Source organism: Salvelinus namaycush, chromosome 4 (genome assembly GCF_016432855.1).
Source record: "Salvelinus namaycush isolate Seneca chromosome 4, SaNama_1.0, whole genome shotgun sequence".
In the NCBI taxonomy this organism is placed as follows: Eukaryota; Metazoa; Chordata; class Actinopteri; order Salmoniformes; family Salmonidae; genus Salvelinus; species Salvelinus namaycush.
Genome location: NC_052310.1, coordinates 66,926,541 through 66,949,807, shown reverse-complemented (window position 1 = coordinate 66,949,807; position 23,267 = coordinate 66,926,541). Strand labels below are relative to the sequence as shown.

At 45.2% G+C, this 23,267-nt stretch overlaps 1 long non-coding RNA gene across 1 annotated transcript; it reads right to left on the bottom strand.

Moving 5' to 3' along the window:
• Positions 1 to 11,937: 11,937 nt before the first annotated feature.
• Positions 11,938 to 14,652, bottom strand: LOC120045698. Its single transcript, XR_005476744.1, has 3 exons — positions 14,603 to 14,652; positions 12,796 to 13,336; positions 11,938 to 12,673 (listed from the first exon to the last, which is right to left on the bottom strand). It is a non-coding gene; the product is annotated as an uncharacterized LOC120045698 (long non-coding RNA).
• Positions 14,653 to 23,267: the final 8,615 nt, after the last annotated feature.

Genomic DNA, 23,267 nt, shown 5'->3' with positions numbered 1-23,267 from the left:
TTCATCAGACCAGAGGACATTTCTCCAAAATGTACGATCTTTGTCCCCATGTGCAGTTACAAACCGTAGTCTGGCTTTTTATGGTGGTACTGGAGCAGTGGCTTCTTCCTTGCTGAGCGGCCTTTCAGGTTATGTCGATATAGGACTCGTTTTACTGTGGATATAGATACTTTTGTACCTGTTTCCTCCAGCATCTTCACAAGGTCCTTTGGTGTTGTTCTGGGATTGATTTGCACTTTTTGCACCAAAGTACGTTCATCTCCAGGAGACAGAACGCGTCTCCTTCCTGAGCGGTATGACGGCTGCGTGGTCCCATGGTGTTTATATTTGCGTACTATTGTTTGTGCAGATGAACGTGGTACCTTCAGGCATTTGGAAATTGCTCCCAAGGATGAAACAGACTTGTGGCGGTCTCGATTTTTTTTCTGCGGTCTTGGCTGATTTCTTTGGATTTTCCCATGATGTCAAGCAGAGGCACTGCGTTTGAAGGTAGGCCTTGAAATACATCCACAGGTACACCTCCAATTGACTCAAATGATGTAAATTAGCCTATCAGAAGCTTCTAAAGCCATGGCATCATTTTCTGGGATTTTCCAAGCTGTTTAAAGGCACAGTCAACTTAGTGTATGTAAACTTCTGACCCACTGGAATTGTGATACAGTGAATTATATGTGAAATAGTCTGTCTAAACAATTGTTGGAAAAATGACTTGTGTCATGCACAAAGTAGATGTCCTAACCGACTTGACAAAACTATAGTTTGTTAACAAGAAATTTGTGGAGTGGTTGAAAAACGAGTGTATGTAAACTTAAGTGTATGTAAACTTCCGACTTCAACTGTATATACAGTGTGTGCAAATGAGGTAAGGTTAGGGAGGTAAGGCAATAAATAGGCCGTAGTGGCGAAGTCATTACAATTTCAGCAATTAAACACTGGAGTGATAGATGTGCAGAAGATGAATGTGCAAGTAGAGATACTGGGGTGCAAAGGAGAAAAAATAAATAATACCAATCATCAAATCAAATGTATTTATATACCTCTTCTTACATCATCTGATATCTCAAAGTGCTGTACAGAAACCCAGCCTAAAACCCCAAACAGCAAGCAATGCAGGTGTAGAAGCACGATGGCTAGGAAAAACTCCCTAGAAAGGCCAAAACCTAGGAAGAAACCTAGAGAGGAACCAGGCTTTGAGGGGTGGCCAGTCCTCTTCTGGCTGTGCCGGGTGGAGATTATAACAGAACATGGCCAAGATGTTCAAATGTTCATAAATGACCAGCATGGTCAAATGATAATAATCACAGTAGTTGTCGATGGTGCAGCAAGTCAGCACCTCAGGAGTAAATGTCAGTTGGCTTTTCATAGCCAATCATTAAGAGTATCTCTACCGCTCCTGCGGTCTCTAGAGAGTTGAAAACAGCAGGTCTGGGACAGGTAGCACGTCCGGTGAACAGGTCAGGGTTCCATAGCCGCAGGCAGAACAGTTGAAACTGGAGCAGCACGGCCAGGTGGACTGGGGACAGCAAGGAGTCATCATGCCAGGTAGTCCTGAGGCATGGTCCTAGGGCTCAGGTCCTCCGAGAGAGAGAAAGAAAGAGAGAATTAGAGAGAGCATACTTAAATTCACACAGGACACCGGATAAGACAGGAGAAGTACTCCAGATATAACAAACTGACCCTAGCCCCCCGACACATAAACTACTGCAGCATAAATACTGGAGGCTGAGACAGGAGGGGTCAGGAGACACTGTGGCCCCATCCGATGATACCCCCGGACAGAGCCAAACAGGAAGGATATAACCCCACCCACTTTGCCAAAGCACAGCCCCCACACCACTAGAGGGATATCTTCAACCACCAACTTACCATCCTGAGACAAGGCCGAGTATAGCCCACAAAGATCTCCGCCACGGCACAACCCAAGGGGGGGGCGCCAACCCAGACAGGAAGATCACGTCAGTGACTCAACCCACTCAAGTGACGCACCCCTCCTAGGGACGGCATGAAAGAGTACCAGTAAGCCAGTGACTCAGCCCCTGTAATAGGGTTAGAGGCAGAGAATCCCAGTGGAGAGAGGGGAACCGGCCAGGCAGAGACAGCAAGGGCGGTTCGTTGCTCCAGAGCCTTTCCGTTCACCTTCACACTCCTGGGCCAGACTACACTCAATCATATGACCCACTGAAGAGATGAGTCTTCAGTAAAGACTTAAAAAAGTTGAGACCGAGTCTGCGTCTCTCACATGGGTAGGCAGACCATTCCATAAAAATGGAGATCTATAGGAGAAAGCCCTGCCTCCAGCTGTTTGCTTAGAAATTCTAGGGACAATTAGGAGGCCTGCGTCTTGTGACCGTAGCGTACGTGTAGGTATGTACGGCAGGACCAAATCGGAAAGATAGGTAGGAGCAAGCCCATGTAATGCTTTGTAGGTTAGCAGTAAAACCTTGAAATCAGCCCTTGCCTTAACAGGAAGCCAGTGTAGGGAGGCTAGCACTGGAGTAATATGATTACATTTTTTGGTTCTAGTCAGGATTCTAGCAGCCGTATTTAGCACTAACTGAAGTTTATTTAGTGCTTTATCTGGGTAGCCGAAAAGTAGAGCATTGCAGTGGTCTAACCTAGAAGTAACAAAAGCATGGATAAATTTTTCTGCATCATTTTTGGACAGAAAGTTTCTGATTTTTGCAATGTTACGTAGATGGAAAATAGCTGTCCTTGAAACAGTCTTGATATGTTCGTCAAAAGAGAGATCAGGGTCCAGAGTAACGCCGAGGTCCTTCACAGTTTTATTTGAGACGACTTTACAACCATCAAGATTAATTGTCAGATTCAACAGAAGATCTCTTTGTTTCTTGGGACCTAGAACAAGCATCTCTGTTTTGTCCGAGTTTAAAAGTAGAACGTTTTCAGCCATCCACTTCCTTATGTCTGAAACACAGGCTTCTAGCGAGGGCAATTTTGGGGCTTCACCATGTTTCATTGAAATGTACAGCTGTGTGTCGTCCGCATAGCAGTGAAGGTTAACATTATGTTTTCGAATGAAATCCCCAAGAGGTAAAATATATAGTGAAAACAATAGTTGTCCTAAAACGGAACCTTGAGGAACACCGAAATGTACAGTTGATTTGTCAGAGGACATAGCATTCACAGAGACAAACTGATATCTTTCCGACAGATAAGATCTAAACCAGGCCAGAACTTGTCCGTGTAGACCAATTTGGGTTTCCAAACTCTCCAAAAGAATGTGGTGATCGATGGTATCAATGGCAGCACTAAGGTCTAGGAGCACAAGGACAGATGCAGAGCCTCGGTCTGACGCCATTAAAAGGTCATTTGCCACCTTCACAAGTGCAGTCTCAGTGCTATGATGGGGTCTAAAACCAGACTGAAGCATTTCGTATACATTGTTTGTCTTCAGGAAGGCAGTTGCTGCGCAACAGCTTTTTCAATTTTTTTTGAGAGGAATGGAAGATTCGATATAGGCCGATAGTTTTTTAATATTTTCTGGGTCAAGGTTTGGCTTTTTCAAGAGAGGCTTTATTCCTGCCACTTTTAGTGAGTTTGGTACACATCCGGTGGATAGAGAGCCATTTATTATGTTCAACATAGGAGGGCCAAGCATAGGAAGCAGCTCTTTCAGTAGTTTAGTTGGAATAGGGTCCAGTATGCAGCTTGAAGGTTTAGATGCCATGATTATTTTCATCATTGTGTCAAGAGATATAGTACTAAAACACTTGAGTGTCTCTCTTGATCCTAGGTCCTGGCAGAGTTGTGCAGACTCAGGACAGCTGAGCTTTGGAGGAATATGCAGATTTAAAGAGGAGTCTATAATTTGCTTTCTAATGATCAATATGGGGTTGAGGTAGTTGGATGGGCTATGTACAGCTGCAATGATCTGTGAGCTGCTCTGACAGCTGATGCTTAAAGCTAGTGAGGGAGATATGAGTCTCCAGCTTCAGTGATTTTTGCAATTCGTTCCAGTCATTGGCAGCAGAGAACTGGAAGGAAAGTCGGCCAAAGGAGGAATAGGCTTTGGGGGTGACCAGTGAAATATACCTGCTGACCAGTGAGATGAGATAAGGTGGGGCTTTACCTAGCAAAGACATAGATGACTTGGAGCCAGTGGGTTTGGCGACGAATTTGAAGCGAGGGCCAGCCAACAAGAGCACACCGGTCGCAGTGGTGGGTAGTATATGGGGCTTTGGTGACAAAGCGGATGGCACTGTGATAGACTGCATCCAATTTGCTGAGTAGAGTGTTGGAGGCTATTTTGTAAATGACATCGCCGAAGTCAAGGATCCGTAGGATAGTCAGTTTTACAAGGGTATGTTTGGCAGCATGAGTGAAGGAGGCTTTGTTGTGAAATAGGCATTTCAGAGTAGTTGGAGGCCACGGAAAGAGAGTTGTATGGCATTGAAGCTCGTCTGGAGGTTTGTTTAACACAGTGTCCAAAGAAGGGCCAGAAGTAAGTATATGATCAGAGAATCACCAGCCGCAAGAGCGACATCATTGATGTATACAGAGAAAAGAGTCGGCCTGAGAATTGAACCCTGCGGCACCCCCATAGAGACTGCCAGAGGTCCGGACAACTGGACCTCCGATTTGGCACACTGAACTCTGTCTAAGAAGTAGTTTGTGAACCAGGCGAGGCAGTCATTTGAGAAACCAAGGCTGTTGAGTCTGCCAATAAGAATGTGGTGATTGACAGAGACGAAAAGCCTTGGCAAGGTCGATGAATACGGCTTCACAGTATTGTCTTTTGTCGATGGCTGTTATGATATCGTTTAGGACCTTGAGCGTGGCTGAGGTACACCCATGACCAGCTCGGAAACCAGATTGCATAGCGGAGAATGTACGGTGGGATTCGACATGGTCGGTGATCTGTTTGTTATCTTGGCTTTCGAAGACCTTAGAAAGGCAGGGTAGAATAGAAATAGGTCTGTAGCAGTTTGGGTCTAGAGTGTCTCCCCCTTTGAAGAGAGGGATGACAGCGGCAGCTTTCCAATCCTTGGGGATCTCAGATGATACGATAGAGAGTTTGAACAGGCTAGTAATAGGGGTTGCAACATTTGCGGCAGATAATTTTAGAAAGAGAGGGTCCAGATTGTCTTGCCCAGCTGATTTGTAGAGGTCCAGATTTTGCAACTCTTTCAGAACATCAGCTATCTGGATTTGAGTGAAGGAGAATGGGGGAGTTTGGGCAAGTTTCTGTGGGGGGTGCAGGGCTGTTGACCGGGGTTGGGGTAGCCAGGTGGAAAGCATGGCCAGCCATAGAAAAATGCTTATTGAAGTTTTCAATTATTGTGGATTTATTGGTGGTGACAGTGTTTCCTAGCCTCAGTGCATTCGGCAACTGGGAGGAGGTGCTCTTATGGACTTTACAGTGTCCCAGAACTTTTTGGAGTTTGTGCTACAGGATGCACATTTCTGTTTTAACCTTTCTCGCCCCGGGGTTCCGCTAGCGGAACACCCACAACACAACACAACACAACATTCCGCGAAATTCAAAAATATTTTTTAGAAATATTTAACTTCCACACATTAACAAGTCCAATACAGCAAATGAAAGATAAACATCTTGTGAATCCAGCCAATTTTTCCGATTTTTTAAAGTGTTTTACAGCGAAAACACAATATATATTTATGTTAGCTCACCACAATAGCCAAACACACAACGCCATTTATTCACCGCTAACATAGCTTTCACAAAACCCACAAATAGAGATAAAATTAATCACTAACCTTTGAACAACTTCATCAGATGACAGTCTTATAACCTCATGTTATACAATACATTTGTTTTGTTCGAAAATGTGCATATTTATAGCTACAAATCCTGGTTTTACATTGTGAATACGGCGCCATAATGCACCAAATTGTCTGGAGATATTTTGGACAGTCACGTAATCTAACCAAAAAACTCATCATAAACTTTGCTAAAAAATAGATGTTGTACAGCAAATGAAAGATACACTGGTTCTTAATGCAACCGCTGTGTTAGATTTAAAAAAATAACTTTAGTACAAAGTACAGCATGCAATATTCTGAGACAGGGCCCAGCCATTCTCCGCCATGTTGCAGCCAACATATTCCACAAAAATACGAAATAACATCATAAATATTCTCTTACCTTTGATGATCTTCCATCAGAATGTAGTGCAAGGAGTCCTAGTTCCACAATAAATCGTTGTTTTGATTTAGAATGTCCATTTCTTCTGTCGAATTAGCAACTTTGGCTAGCATTGTGGAGGGCACATGTCCATCAACTCTTGGCGCATGGAACGAAAAATTCCAAAAGTCACAATAAACGTCGAATAAACTGGTCAAACTCGGTTGAAAATCCATCTTTATGATGTTTTTCTCATATGTATCCAATAAAGTCCGAGACGGAGCATTTCGTCGTGTATACCTAACGCATTTCAGAAGACAATGTCGTGTTCCCTGGTGCGCAGCTGAATACTGCCAATAGGGCGGACCTGTCACTCCAAAAGCTCTCTTTCGGTCTCACATCAAGCTAGACACCCCATTCAACATTCTACTGCCTGTTGACATCTAGTGGAAGGCGTATGAAGTGCATACAGATCCATAAATAAAAGGCAATTGAATAGGCAAGGCCTTACACAGAGCCCTATTTTCAGAATTTTCACTTCCTGTTTGGAAGTTTGCTGCCAAATGAGTTCTGTTTTACTCACAGATATAATTCAAACAGTTTTAGAAACTTCAGAGTGTTTTCTATCCAATAGTAATAATAATATGCATATCGTATGATCTAGAACAGAGTACGAGGCCGTTTAATTTGGGCACGATTTTTTCCCAAAGTGAAAACAGCGCCCCCTATTCACTAAGAGGTTAAGAAGTTAGCCTTTGCTTTCCTAACTGCCTGTGTATATTGGTTCCTAACTTCCCTGAAAAGTTTTATATCGCGGGGGCTATTCGATGCTAATGCAGTACGCCACAGGATGATTTTGTGCTGGTCAAGGGCAGTCAGGTCTGGAGTGAACCAAGGGCTATATCTGTTCCTGGTTAAAAAAAAATTGAATGGGGCATGCTTATTTAAGATGGTGAGGAAAGCACTTTTAAAGAATAACCAGGCATCCTCTACTGACGGAATGAGGTCAATATCCTTCAGGATACACGGGCCAGGTCGATTAGAAAGACCTGTTCGCTGAAGTGTTTTAGAGAGCATTTGACAGTGATGAGTGCTGGTCGTTTGACCGCAGACCCATTACGGACGCAGGCAATGAGGCAGTGATCTCTGAGATCCTGGTTGAAGACAGCAGAGGTGTATTCAGAGGGCAGGTTGGTCAGGATGGTATCTATGAGGGTGCTCGTGTTTACAGATTTGTGGTTGTACCTGGTAGGTTCATTGATAATTTGTGTGAGATTGAGGGCATCTAGCTTAGATTGGATAACTACCCACCAAACCAACATGGAAAATGGCAACCTAAATAGGCTCCCCAATCAGAGACAACGATAAACAGCTGTCTCTGACTGGGAACCCACTCAGGCCACCATAAACCTACAACCCCTAGACAATACAAAATCCCCATAGATAACAAAAAACCCTAGACAATACAAAACTAAACAAACCACCCCTTGTCACACCCTGACCTAACCAAATAATAAAGAAAGCAAATATAACTAAAGTCAGGGCGTGACAATCTGCTAAATTACTCAAATGTAAAATGTCGTTTATTTTTCGGCTTCAGACCAATGCCTACTTCTCACTTGAAACAAAAAAAGATATAACATTTGGCTCTGATATACACAATTAATGACTGTAGTTGTGAGGCAAATCTGTACTCCTATATCACATGCTTCAACAGGTCTCTCTCTGTTTGCCTTGACCACAGAGCTGTTTTAACTGTCACCAGCTATATGCAAACTTCTGGTAAAGCCTTCCTGAGGGAGAAAGAGTCGCCTTCGCTCTAGGTCGTAACTGAATTCCAAACCGATCCCCTTATTGATTCAGAAACTCGCACTGAGGGGGACTAAAACTCATAGTGTTTTATTAATATTATTAATACGTTTTTTTTCTCATTCACATCTCTCTTTTTTACCTGTGCTGTTGAGTTTTGGAGAATAAGAATTTCACTGTACCCTGTGATTACATCTGCGACCCAGTGCATGTGACTAATAAATTCAACTAATCTAATACAAAATGGCACCCTATTCCCCATGATGTGGCTCATGGACCAATAGCTCTGGTCAAACCCAGTGTACCATATAGGGAATAGGGTGCCATTTGGTAAACATCCTATGTTTTTCCAGTGATGTACATTCCAGTCAAGAGTTTGGACACACCTACTCATTCAAGGGTTGTTCTTTATTTTTACTATTTTCTACATTGTAGAATAATAGTGAAGACATCACAACTATGAAATAACACATACGAACTCATGTAGTAACCAAAAAAGTAACCAAAAAATCTAAATATATTTTATATTCTTCAAAGTAGCCACCCTTTGCCTTGATGACAGCTTTACACACTACACATTCACCCGACCTAAACCCAATTGAAATGGTTTGGGATGAGTTGGACCACAGAGTGGAAGAAAAGCAGCCAACAAGTGCTCAGCATATGTGGGGAACTCCTTCAAGACTGTTGGAAAAGCATGCCAATTGAAGCTGGTTGAGAGAATGCCAAGAGTGTCCAAAGCTGTCATCAAGGCAAAGGGTGGCTACTTTGAAGAATCTCAAATATAGAATATAAAGAAAAAGCCTGGAATGAGTAGGTGTGACAAACTTTTGACTAGTATTGTATAACCTGATTGACCAGTGACTGCACAGCAGTCCTACGTAGCAATGCTGTCAGTCGTCACTTCTCACACCAACAGTTAGTTCACCCTCGGGGGCCTCTGGCAGGGCAAGGGCCGCGTGGAGCAGCTAGTGGTAGTGATGTAAGCCTGTTGGTAAACAGGACAGAGGTTCAGGCCAGGTTCATGAGTCCATAATGAGAGGCTTTTTGTTTACATAGAGGGGGAACAGGTAGCCTATATGTTCAGGAAGAGCATTTGTCAAACACCACTTTATCCCAACACCCTGCTTACACCCTGCTTACATCACCCTGCTAACCTTGAAATCCAAACCGAATGCAGTATGTTTCACTGACATTTCAGAACTGTTTCTGATAAATAATAGATAGGATTAGTGGAAAAGCCAATAACAAAAACGTTAATTAATGTCAAAGTAGTGGGAGGAAGAGATTAGTAAATGTAAACAATCCTACTAAGCTTCAATAAACAAAAACACTACAATCGATGTCTCGCTATCACTGATTCATTAGTCCAGATTGTGCTATTTAGTTTATTGCGTGGCTTTATTTTATAGATCAGTTATGCCCAGGTCTGCAGTTGCAGAGGAGGACTGTTCATTCGTCCAGAATATTCCGGATATGTTTGCCTTGGATGTGTAGTGTATTAGCTAGTTCCTGATGTTACCACATTCATCAATGGCTGCTGGTGATTCTTAGTTTGTTTGCTGAGGGGCCTTCGGCCCTGGCCTTAGGCCTGGGGCAGTGGACAAGAGGTGGGCTGGAGGCTGGCTGAACGGGGGCTGGCCTGGACTGTTATTGCACTGGGACAGAGGGGCTTTGATGGGAAGCCTGGTCCTGCACTGCCATAGATTATGTGCGTGTGTGTGTGTGTATGTGCGTGTGTGCAGGTGCCTGTGTGTGTGTCTTACTCTCAGTCAGAGAGAGAACATGTTCCTGAACTTTATCAGGCAGAGCTCTACCTGGGTAAACATCAGACCACAGAGGCAAAGGTCCTCTCTCACGTAGGCCTACACTCTTAGAAATAAGGCTATGGTATTGTTCCCTGGGGTATAAAAAGTATCACAATACACATAATGTACCTTCAGAGGTACACATAATGATGTCACATGGTACTGTTCGGTACCTTTTAGGGTACATGTGTGGATAAAGAGTATAATTATCCATTTTTGTAACCCATATTTTGAATATAAATGCACAATCATCACACTCTCACAAGGTATAATGATACATTTTTGCTAACTTAAAGGAACTAACAGCTTTGTCACTGGGGTGGTACCCTAAAAAGGGAAATTTGTGCCATAATTATTATCCTCATCATATTACCCAGCATGCTCTACTGCAGGTATATTATTCTGAATTGGTTTTAACACCTGTGTTTTTCCATGTACATTGATTGATTGATTAATCTTATGCTACACAAAGATAAATAACAAACATTCTTCTAAACTAATCCAATCAGTTAAATGTTTTACACCTGTTATTGAAATGGTTGTTCCAGTTTAAATGGCTTAGTTGGTCTACTTACAATGTTTTCTGACCCTGACAGTCACTAGGGATGTGGGTGTGCACGCCCGCGCTTCAAAGTTAGGGAAGTTTTTCTTGAAAATAATCTCATGGAGAGGTTGGTGGTAAGATGGCAGACAGGAGGAAAGTGAAACATATGATGTGTAAATATGGAGTGGGGGACAAGGAGGAAAGTGGAATATGGTTTGAGTGAATATGGAATGGAGAGTAACACAGAACTTTTGGAAGAGCTACAGAAGGAAATTAAATGTGATGAGAGTGAGGTTGAATTAACTGCGGTGGTAGGTGCAGTGATGACCACAGAGAAGGAGCTGAGTGCAGTGGTGCGGTGAGGAGGTTCGGCATCAAGAGCAGAAAGAGGAATGAATACACGCTCCAGTAGCTTAGAGATGGAACCTGACAAGAGTGAGGATGAAATACCTGAGGACAGCCAAGTTTAACTGTAATGATAATATATACCTAGGAACTCACTTGGTGAACACTACAGGGCTGTATATAAATTAATTCAACAACCATGTCTCTGTCACTAACAAATACAGTCATGGATGGTAACTCTACAATTATCTTAAAGGCAAGGCATACTGGGAAAATATATTGGAGGCGTGGCTTTCCGATAGTACTTTTTGGCCACCTCTGAGTGGAAGTCTTGTGCCACTTTAATTGTTCTATGGTAGAGGTAAATTTTTATCACTATTTAGGAACAAATAGCTTCATCACTGTGGTGGTACTCTGTAAAGGCAAAAAGTGGGCTTTAGTATTTGTGGAGAAAGTTACTATCTGAGAAATGAACTTGGGTACAATTAGGTACCTAAAAGTACAAAGGAGGACCCTACACGATACCATCCCAGTGAGAAGCAGTTGTACCTCTTTAGGATCAATTCTATGGTTAAGATGGTGCTAACAGAGAGGGCCTCGGTTTGAGCTCCGATAAAACTTTTTTGTGTGTGTTTGCTGGTGTTTTTCTAAAATGTTCTTAATCAGTTTGTTTTTCGTGCATTACTATATACACTTGACTAGAACTATTCGAATATGAATCGCTGGGTACTCACCATCCACCTGCCTCCCCAAACCTGGATTCGGTCTTATGTAGCAAAATTTGAACTTGGGTTTTTTACAATGGTAAAAAGTAGAGACTCAGAGCTACAAAATGGTATATCATACACTGTATTTTTGAGGAACAATGGGAAAGTAATTCTGCTTTGAAAGTTGATACACTTGTAAACTCACTTTTTAGAAAAGGGCCTTTAAATGTTTTGGTACCTACTGGAGAACTCTCCTTTGTCTACACCCATTCAGCATTGTTCACACCCTCTTAAGCCAGCCCCACCCATCTCTTTAAGGATTCACATGTGAGGTCACGTGCTAACCAGTGAGTAGTGTAGTAAAGATGAAGACTAAAAGTGGTAGTAGCCTACAATAAGGAAACATTCCAGGTAAACAGAAAGTGTCCGGATGTAAAGATACTTTAATAGAAAATGACTGAAGTAAAAGTAAAAGTCACCGAGTAAAATACTACTTGAGTAAAAGTCGAAAAGTATTTGGTTTAAAAAAATACTTAAGTATCAAAGAAAATGGAATTGCTAAAATGTACTGAACTATCAAAAGTAAAAGTATAAATCATTTCTAATTTTTTTAACCAGATGGCCCAATTTTTTTTTATTGACAGATAGCCAGGGGCACGCTCCAACACTCAGACATAATTTACAAACGAAGCATTTGTGTTTAGTGAGTCTGTGTGCTATGTCCCAAACTATATTACGACCACACATATCAATATTAATTTTATATATCAATATTTTGCTAAGTCTTGCTAAGTGGATGGTCTCTACAGAAGGTGTAACGGTACAGCCAAATGGTAACTTGCATAGTAGTAGCAATATCAGAATAGATAGTGTCAATATAAATAAAATATTATACAGTATGTACACGAACAATATCAATAACGATAGTGATAAACGAGGTAGTTGTATGCATAGAATCAGGGGTAAAGTGTCTGAGCAGCAGGATATTTCTTTTTTGTAGCAGCAACGTATGGCGTGTGTTAGGAGAGAGTCATTTGAATAGAGGCACTGCAGATAGTGCTGATGACTGGTCCGTCCGAACTACGCATGAAGAAGGGAATCTATATTTGGAAAGCCTGTTTCTGTCCTGCCCTTGACTTTGGTGCAGGGCATGTGATGTCCATAGCCTCTTTGTCGCAAAACTCCCTGACCCTCTCAAAAAGATAAGTTTGTCTAGCTGTGTCCAGGTGGTGCTTGTACAGGCAGACCATTTATGGGAGGAAGGATGTAAGCATTGCGCAGCAGCTGAAACCTGGTCCTGACTGATTCCGAACACTCCTTGGCAACAACAACACCCTGCTCCAGTGCATCGAAGCTGTAAAACAGGAAATAACAAAAAAAAGGTTGAAGACATTACAACCTTGCACAACATCAATTCACCTCCCAAGTTTAGATAAGAAGAGTAACCCCATACAATGCAATGAAAATGATATTCACCTGAAATGCTGGTACAGCTTGATCTGTGGCAGCGGCCTGAAGTACGGAGTCAGGTGTTGTTGCCAGCCATAGCGTTCCATCAGCACCGTTCCATCAGCACCGTTACATCAGCACCGTACCATCCTCCAGTCCAACCAGCTGTGGGATGTTGACCCCTGTCACAGTGCTGTCCTTCAAAACACCAGCAATCTCAGACAAAGTGTTCACTCTGGTCTTTCTGAAGCGCTGCTTTATGAGGCCGAAGCACCAGTTGAGGGCAAATTTGGTGTGGCCTGTGATCAGGAAGTGAAGGTCCAGACTGTGGTGGAGCTTGTGCAGGGTCCGCCAGGCACAATACCAGAGCACACACTCCATAGTTGGTGAAGAAATGGTGCATGTAGTTGATGACTGCACTGCTGCCTTTGCTGGATGACATGCCTTCATCAATCAAGTAGTTGAATTGTTATGGTATTCTTTCACAGCAGAAACCAAACAAGCCACACTTGCGAGGAGTTAAAAAGTAGATGGGACCTGGCTGCATATGGTCAGAAGGATAGTGCACCTGCAAACAACAAAAGAACATTAAGATAAATTACAATTAATTATCTCACCCCTGTTAATCTGTCTTTACACCGCTCAGTTAAAGGTATGCCTCCCAAAAATATATATTTTTAATATATATATATTTTTTGGAGTGTATATCTATCTATCTATCTATGGTCTGTTGTTTAGACATGTAACGTTAACGTTAGCTAGCTAGCTAAAAAATTAACTAAAATCCCAATCCATAGAGTAACGTTAGGAAGCCAGCCATCGAACTCCAGCTGACTAGCTAACAGCAAGCTTTAACTAGCAATGCAATCCGATTGTCATAGCTAGGTAAAGTTAACTAAACAGGTTCAATGTTAGCTAGCAAGCCAGCCATCTAACCTCCGCTAATGTTACCTAGCTAACAGAAAGCTTTAACTTGGTGTCTTTTGTTTAGACATGTAACATTAACGTTAGCTAGCTAGCTAAAAAATGAATTAAAATCCCAATCCACACAGTAACGTTAGCAAGCCAGCCATCTTACCTCCACTAACGTTAGCTCGCTAACAGCAAGCTTTAACCTGGTGTTTTTTGTTTAGACATGTAACATTAATGTTAGTTAGCTAGCTAGCTAAAAAATTTACTAAAATCCAAAAACCATAGAGTAACGTTAGCAAGCCAGCCATCAAACTCCAGCTGGCTAGCTAACAGCAAGCTTTAGCTAGCAATACAAACTGATTGTCATAGCAAGCTAAAGTTAACTAAACAGGTACAATGTTAGCTAGCAAGCCAGCCATCTAACCTTCGCTAACGTTAGCTAGCTAACAGCAAGCTTTAACTTGGTGTTTTTTGTTTAGACATGTAACATTAAATGTTAGCTAGCTTGCTAGCTAAAAAATTAACTAAAATCCCAAACCATAGAGTAACGTTAGCAAGCCAGCCATCAAACTCCAGCTGGCTAGCTAACAGCAAGCTTTAGCTAGCAATACAAACTGATTGTCATAGCAAGCTAAAGTTAACTAAACAGGAACAATGTTAGCTAGCAAGCCAGCCATCTAACCTTCGCTAACGTTAGCTAGCTAACAGCAAGCTTTAACCTGGGGTCTTTTGTTTAGACATGTAACGTTAACGTTAGCTAGCTAGCTAAAAAATGTACTATAATCCCAATCCATAGAGTAACGTTAGCAAGCCAGCCATCAAACTCCTGCTGGCTAGCTAACAGCAAGCTTTAACTAGCAATATAAACCGATTGTCATAGCTAGATAAAGTTAACCAAACAGGTTCAATGTTAGATTTTTACCCGTATACATGGATGAAAGCTTCACGGCAGACTGATTCATTTTCAGAGAGATTCAGCATGGCACGATCGTCCTCCAGAAAGTAGTCCATCACAACAAACTCATCTCTCCGCATGTCCAGCCCACTCATTATCTCAGCCAATCATGGCTAGCGGGAAGGTTGCTGACTTTTTCTGTGGCTAAACCAACTAGGCTCGTAATTTAACAATATTATTTGTATTTACAGATGGCATACAAGTTTGATATTAAGGCTCATGCAAGTTCACAAGTTCAAGAAGGCAATTCTGGCAACAAAAAAAAAAATCACATTTAAACGGCTATCCTGTGAAGTCGTGACTTGCGACATACGCCTAGTTTCCTGAATCGGTCACAAATTCCCTGAGACGACAAAACAATGGACTAGCTTCTTCGACGAGGTGCAGAACTGCTTGGGAGTCCTACCATAGAGTAGGAAGGAAAGACAATGACCGAGAGGCAGCTGTGGCGGGGGTCTTAGTGAGTTTAAGACTCGAGCATTATCGAGCATACTACTAACCAATGTTTAATCATTAATGAACAAACTTGACGAACTCAGAGCGAGGATCTCCTTCCAAAGGGACATCAAATCCTGCAACATATTCTGTTTTTCTGAGACTTGGCTTTCCTCCAGGTTTTACATTTTTTGAAGTGGATAGGAAGCGGGCTCTCCCTGGCAAGAGCATCGGTGGTGGGCTATGCTTTATGACCAACAACACATAATCCGATGGAGGAAACGTACAGGAACTTGCGAAAATGGCGCAGGAGGAGATGGTCACCGTTTTACGGTCTCCTAACCAATTGTGCTATTATGTGTTTTTTTTCACGATATTTGTAAATTATTTTGTACATAATGTTTCTGCAACCGTCTCTTACGGAAGAAAAGAGCTTCTGGATATCAGGACAGCGATCATTCACCTCGGATTAGACAAAGATGTCTTCAACAACAACAACAAGCAGGACTCACACGATATTCTCCAAACAGTAAACTAGACGAGGTACGATCACGAATATCCTACCAACGGGACATCAAAAAATGTAATATCCTATGCTTCACGGAATCGTGGCTGAATGACGACATGGACAATCAGCTAGCGGGATACACGCTGCACCGGCAGGATAGAACAGCACACTCCGGTAAGACGAGGGGTGGCGGTCTGTGCATATTTGTAAACAACAGCTGGTGCACAAAATCTAAGGAAGTCTCTAGATTTTGCTCACCTGAAGTAGAGTATATTGTGATAAACTGCAGGCCACACTACTTGCCTAGAGAGTTCTCAGCTATACTTTTCGTGGCTGTTTATTTACCACCACAGACAGATGCTGGCACTAAGACCGCACTCATTCAGCTGTATAAGGAAATAAGCAAACAGGAAACCACTCACCCAGAGGCGGCGCTCCTAGTGGCCGGAGACTTTAATGCAGGGAAATTTAAATCAGTTCTACCAAATCTCTATCAACTATCTCTATCAACGTTAAATGTGCAACCAGAGGGAATAAAATTCTAGATCACATGTACTCCACACACAAAGACGCGTACAAAGCTCTCCCTCGCCCTCCATTTGGTAAATCTGACCTCAACTCTATCCTCCTGATTCCTGCTTATAAGCAAAAATTAAAGCAGGAAGCACCAGTGACTCGGTCTATAAAAAAAATGGTCAGATGAAGCAGATGCTAAACTACAGGACTGCTTTGCTATCACAGACTGGAACATGTTCCGGGATTCTTCCGATGACATTGAGGAATACACCACATCAGTCACTGGCTTTATCAATAAGTGTATTGAGGACGTCGTCCCCACAGTGACTGTACGTACACACCCCAACCAGAAGCCATGGATTACAGGCAACATTCGCACTGAGCTAAAGGCTAGAGCTGCCGCTTTCAAGGTGCGGGTCTCTAACCCGGAAGCTTACAAGAAATCCCGCTATGCCCTGCGACGAACCATCAAACAGGCAAAGCGTCAATACAGGGCTAAGATTGAATCATACTACACCGGCTCCGATGCTCGTCGGATGTGGCAGGGCTTGCAAACAATTACAGACTACAAAGGGAAGCACAGCCGCGAGCTGCCCAGTGACACGAGCCTACCAGACGAGCTAAATCACTTCTATGCTCGCTTCGAGGCAAGCAACACTGAGGCATGCATGAGAGCATCAGCTGTTCCGGACGACTGTGTGATCACGCTCTCTGTAGCCGACGTGAGTAAGACCTTTAAACAGGTCAACATACACAAGGCTGCGGGACCAGACAGATTACCAGGACGTGTGCTCCGGGCATGTGCTGACCAACTGGCAGGGGTCTTCACCGACATTTTCAACATGTCCCTGATTGAGTCTGTAATACCAACATGCTTCAAGCAGACCACCATAGTCCCTGTGCCCAAGAACACAAAGGCAACCTGCCTAAATGACTACAGACCCGTAGCACTCACGTCCGTAGCCATGAAGTGCTTTGAAAGGCTGGTAATGGCTCACATCAACACCATTATCCCAGAAACCCTAGAACCATTCCAATTTGCATACCGCCCAAACAGATCCACAGATGATGCAATCTCTATTGCACTCCACACTGCCCTTTCCCACCTGGACAAAAGGAACACCTATGTGAGAATTCTGTTCAATGACTACAGCTCAGAGTTCAACACCATAGTACCCTCAAAGCTCATCACCAAGCTAAGGATCCTGGGACTAAACACCTCCCTCTGCAACTGGATCCTGGACTTCCTGACAGGCCGCCCCCAGGTGGTTAGGGTAGCTAAGAACACATTTGCCATACTGATTCTCAACACTGGAGCTCCCTCAGGGGTGTGTGCTCAGTCCCCTCCTGTACTTCCTGTTCACCCACGACTGCATGGCCAGGCACGACTCCAACACCATCATTAAGTTTGCTGATGACACAACAGTGGTAGGCCTGATCACCGACAACGACGAGACAGCCTATAGGGAGGAGGTCAGTGTCACGTTTCTGACCTTATTTTCCATTGTTTAGTCTTTATTTAGTTGGTCAGGACGTGAGTTGGGTGGGTATGATCTATGTTGTCTGTTTCTATGTGGGGTTTCTTGTTTGGCCTGATATGGTTCTCAATCAGAGGCAGGTGTTAGTCATTGTCTCTGATTGGGAACCATATTTAGGTAGCCTGTTTTGTAGTGTGTTTTGTGGGTGATTGTTCCTGTTCATCTGTTCTGTGTTCACTAGTTCGGGACTGTAGCGTCTTCGGTTCTTTCTGTCAGTTTGTTGTTTTTGTTCGTTGTTTAAGTAGCCTATTAAAATATGGATTATCATCACGCTGCATTTTGGTCCTCCTCTCTTTCACCCGAAGACAGCCGTTACAGTCAGAGACCTGGCCGGGTAGTGCCAGAATAACAACCTATCCCTCAACGTAACCAAGACTAAGGAGATGATTGTGGACTACAGGAAAAGGAGCACCGAGCACGTCCCCATTCTCATTGACGGGGCTGTAGTGGAGCAGGTTGAGAGCTTCAAATTCCTTGGTGTCCACATCAACAACAAATTAGATTGGTCCAAACACACCAAGACAGTCGCGAAGAGGGCACGACAAAGCCTATTCCCCCTCAGGAAACTAAAAAGATTTGGCATGGGTCCTGAGATCCTCAAAAGGTTCTCCAGCCTCAACATCGAGAGCATCCTGACCGGTTGCATCACTGCCTGGTACGGCAATTGCTCGGCCTCCCACTGCAAGGAACTTCAGATGGTAGTGCGTACGGCCCAGTACATCACTGGGGCAAAGCTGCCTGCCATCCAGGACCTCTACACCAGGCAGTGTCAGAGGAAGGCCCTAAAAATTGTCAAAGACCCCAGCCACCCCAGTCATAGTGTCAGGTTTTGGCCAGGACTGTTCAGGTTTTGGTCACTAGATGTCCCCATTGCACCTTTTTTGTACCTTTTGTTTTTTCCTTGCTCTAATTATTGTTTGCACCTGTGTGTCGTTCCCTTGTTAGTATTTAAACCCTGTGTGTTCCTCAGTTCCTTGCTCAGTGTTTGTATGTTAGCACCCAGCCCCAGCCCAAGCCTTGTTCTGAACATATGATTCTCTTATTGGATTTTCCAGAGGTTCTCTGGTTTAGTTCTTGTGTATTTTTGAGTAGTCTTTTGAGGTTTGTTTTTCCCTGCTGTTTTTACCACTTTGTGGAGTTTCTTTGTATTTTGGAGGATATCCATTTTGTGCTTCTTGGCTTTATGTTTGGACATTGTGGATTTAGATTCTTTGCCTGAAGATTTTGTTCTTTAATTAAACCACCATCTCTAGTACTGCTGTGTCTGCCTCATCTTCTGGGTTCTGACGATTATTAGTGACTGTTTCTCGCACCGGGTCCTGACAGAAACACTGAGCCATTATAATGAACCCAGAGGCAGCCAGTACCCAGGATTTTTGTTCCATCCTGTCCCACCACGAGGGGACTGTCCAACGCCACGAAGCTGCTCTGGTTCAGCAAGAGGCCTTAATGGCTAGACATTCTCAACTTCTGTCAGAGATGCTGACTTCCATAAAGCAGATTTTTGATCGACTTTCCCCGGCAACCGCTTCTGCTCCAGTTCATCAGATTCAAGTGCCCCTGGCAGTTAACTCCCTGGCTGAACCTCGTCTGCCGCCTCCCCAACGGTTCTCAGGTGATCCGAGTGTTTGTAAGGGGTTTTTCACCCAATGTTCTCTCTCCTTTGAGCTACAACCATCGTCGTTTCCCACCGACCGGTCCAAGATAGCATATATCATCACCCTGCTGTCGGAAAAAGCCCTAGCCTGGGCTACTGCTGTGTGGGATGCCCAAAGTCCCTGCTGTGCCAGCTACTCTACCTTTGCTGAAGAATTCAAGCGAGTGTTTCAAGGTCCTACCAACGGCCCTGACTCAGCCAAACAGCTCCTGACTCTCCGCCAAGGTCGGCGCAGCGTGACGGACTATGCCATCCAGTTCCGCACTGTGGCAGCAGCAAGTGGCTGGAACGACGAGGCGCTCACAGTGTGTTTTTTGAAGGGTCTTTCTGACACCATCCAAGATGAACTGGCCACTCGGGAACCACCGGACAACCTCGAGTCCCTTATCAAGTTGGCTTCGCGCATAGACCAGCGTCTGAGAGAGAGAGAACTCAACCGTAGACCTCTCACCCTAGCTCCTATCGGTTCCAGCTCCGAGTCTCCACCTTTATCCTCGCTGGCTCCACCAGAACCCATGCAGGTTGGACGCATCTCCCAGGCTGAGAGAGACCGCCGGATGAGGGAGCGATGCTGTCTATATTGCGGCAAACCGGGCCATTTCCGCTCCACGTGTCCCGGGCTCCAGGGAAACGCACTCTCCCGTGCAGGCCTGGGAGGACTGTAACGGGAAACATAACCTCCTCCCATCCATCCAACTCCCGCCTGCTCATTCCAGTTACCCTTTCCTGGGACGACCACGAGTTTCCTCTTCAAGCCTTGGTAGACTCTGGAGCCGCAGGTAACTTCATGGATGGGGTCTGGGCGAAGGAGAATGGCGTTCCTTCTGAACCTCTAAGTGACCCCATAAGGGTTACTACGTTGGATAGAAGCCCTTTGGGATCTGGACTTGTCACTCGTGCCACTACCCCCTTGCGACTTTCAGTTTCCCAACACCAGGAAGTGATGAACTTTCATCTGATCTCCTGTTCCGAGTTCCCTCTCGTCCTTGGTTACCCCTGGCTTCACAGCCATAACCCTCACATCGACTGGTCTGTGGGCACTATCAAGCAGTGGGGTCCTACGTGCCAAGCCACTTGTATCTTCCTGAGTTCCCCGAGTTCCCCTCCCGAGTCTCTAGAATTCATCGACCTGTCCCGAGTTCCCGAGTGTTACCATGACCTCAAACCGGTATTTAGCAAACAGAGGGCCACCAAACTACCACCCCATAGACCTTACGATTGCACCATCGACCTGTTTCCGGGGACCTGCCCTCCCAGGGGTCGGATCTTTTCCCTTTCTCCTCCCGAACGAGCTGCTATGGATACCTACATCAAGGACGCTCTGGCAGCAGGCCTCATGCGTCCATCTACCTCGCCGGCGGGAGCAGGGTTTTTCTTTGTGGCCAAGAAAGACGGTGGATTACGACCTTGCATCGACTACCGGGGACTCAATGCCATAACCGTCCGTAACCGCTACCCGCTACCCCTTATGGCCACAGCCTTTGAGCTGCTCCAGGAAGCAGTTGTCTTCACTAAGCTTGACCTGCGGAACGCATACCATCTTGTGCGGATCAAACCCGGGGACGAGTGGAAGACCGCTTTCAACACGCCTACTGGTCACTACGAATACTCGGTGATGCCCTTCGGCCTGACCAACGCCCCGGCTGTGTTCCAAGCGCTCATAAACGATGTGCTTAGGGATATGCTTAACATCTTCGTGTTTGTTTACTTGGATGACATCCTCATCTTTTCGAGCTCCCTTCAAGAACACACTAAGCATGTCAGACAAGTGCTCAAACGCCTCCTAGACAGCCATTTGTACGTTAAGCCGGAAAAGTGTGAATTCCATTCCTCTCGAGTACAATTCCTGGGATTTATAGTGGAACCCGGTCGAGTCCAGATGGACCCCAAGAAGGTAGGGGCGGTAGCGGATTGGCCCACCCCCAAGTCCGTTAAGGAAGTTCAGCGTTTCCTGGGCTTCACCAACTTTTACCGCAAGTTCATCAAGAACTTCAGCTCGGTGGCAGCCCCTCTCTCAGCTGTAACCAAGGGTGGCAACACAAGGTTTCTGTGGGGAAGAGAAGCTGAGACGGCCTTCCAAGGACTCAAGCAGCGCATCCTCTCTGCTCCCATCCTGACACTACCAACGGCGGATGAACCTTTTGTGGTGGAGGTAGACGCATTAGAGGTTGGTGTTGGAGCTGTCCTGTCTCAGAGGGGTGAAGACAAGAAGCTTCATCCTTGCGCCTTCTTCTCTCACCGGCTTACCCCGGCCGAGAGGAATTACGATGTGGGGGATCGTGAACTCCTAGCGGTTAAGATGGCATTGAAGGAATGGAGACACTGGCTCGAGGGGGCTTCTCAACCGTTTCAAGTGCTTACGGACCACAAAAATCTGGAGTATATCCAGCAGGCGAAGCGGTTGAACTCCAGACAAGCTCGATGGTCTCTTTTCTTCAGCCGATTTCAGTTTATCCTCACCTATAGACCCGGGTCGAAGAATCTCAAACCGGACGCCTTGTCACGAATCTACTCTCCTGCCATTCGAGAAGATACTGACATGACTGTCCTTCCTGCCGCTAAGATCGTGGCTCCGATCTCGTGGCAAGTGGAGGATACCGTGAAACAAGCTCAAGCCATCGAACCGGGCCCTGGAGGAGGTCCTGCCAATCGGTTGTTTGTTCCCAAGGCAGCAAGGTCCCAAGTCCTTCTGTGGGGGCACTCCTCTCGCCTCACCTGTCACCCGGGCGTAGGTCGCACCTTGGAGTTCATCCAGCGTAAGTTCTGGTGGCCCACCATAAAAGAAGACGTTGCCACTTTCGTCAAGGCCTGTTCCGTGTGCTGCCAGGGCAAATCTTCTCACCTCCGCCCTCAAGGACTCCTTCACCCTTTATCTATTCCCCACCGACCCTGGTCCCATATCTCGTTGGACTTTATTACTGGCCTTCCTCCGTCCCATGGTAATACTACGATCCTAGTCATCATCGACAGGTTTTCTAAGGCGGCCAGGTTTGTTCCCTTGACCAAATTACCTTCTGCCAAGGAAACAGCTGAGTTGGTGATTAACCATGTGTTCCGAGTCTTTGGCATTCCGCAAGATATGGTTTCCGACAGAGGTCCCCAGTTCGCCTCAAGGTTTTGGAAGGCCTTCTGCCAACTCATAGGGGCCACGGCCAGTTTATCTTCAGGGTACCATCCGGAGTCCAACGGCCAAACTGAGAGGATGAATCAGGAGCTGGAAACCACCCTCAGATGTATGGTTTCCAACAACCCGTCCACATGGTCATCCTTCATTGTTTGGGCCGAGTACGCGCACAACACCTTGTGCTCCTCCTCCACTGGTATATCCCCGCATGAGTGTCAGTTTGGCTATGCTCCTCTATTGTTCCCGGACCAGGAGGCAGAAGTCAGAGTGCCTTCAGCCTCGAGGTTCATCAGACGCTCTCGGCTTACGTGGAAGAAGGCACGTCTTAATCTTCTGCGTTCCTCACAGCAGTACCAACGACAAGCCAACAGACGTCGCCGTCCCGGTCCTACCCTGTACCCCGGCCAGAGAGTATGGCTCTCAACAAAGAACTTACCGCTACGGGTGGAGTCTCGCAAGCTGTCCCAGAGATTCATCGGTCCCTTTAAGATTGCCAGGAGAGTCAATCCCGTTACTTTTCGCCTGCACTTACCCAGATCCCTTAAGATCAATCCAACATTTCACATTTCTTTATTAAAACCTGTTGTTTTTTCTCCCCTTATCCCGGCAGGCAGACCTCCCCCTCCGCCCCGTGTCATCGGTGGCCAGTCGGCTTATACCGTCCACCGGATACTGGATTCCCGCCGGGTGCAGCGGTCCTGGCAGTATCTGGTGGACTGGGAAGGCTACGGTCCCGAGGAGCGCTCCTGGGTTCCTGCCAAGGACATACTGGACCCTGACCTCATTCGTCAGTTCAGGACCCTCCACCCTGAGAAGGCTGGTAGGAACGTCAGGAGCCGTTCCTAGGAGGGGGA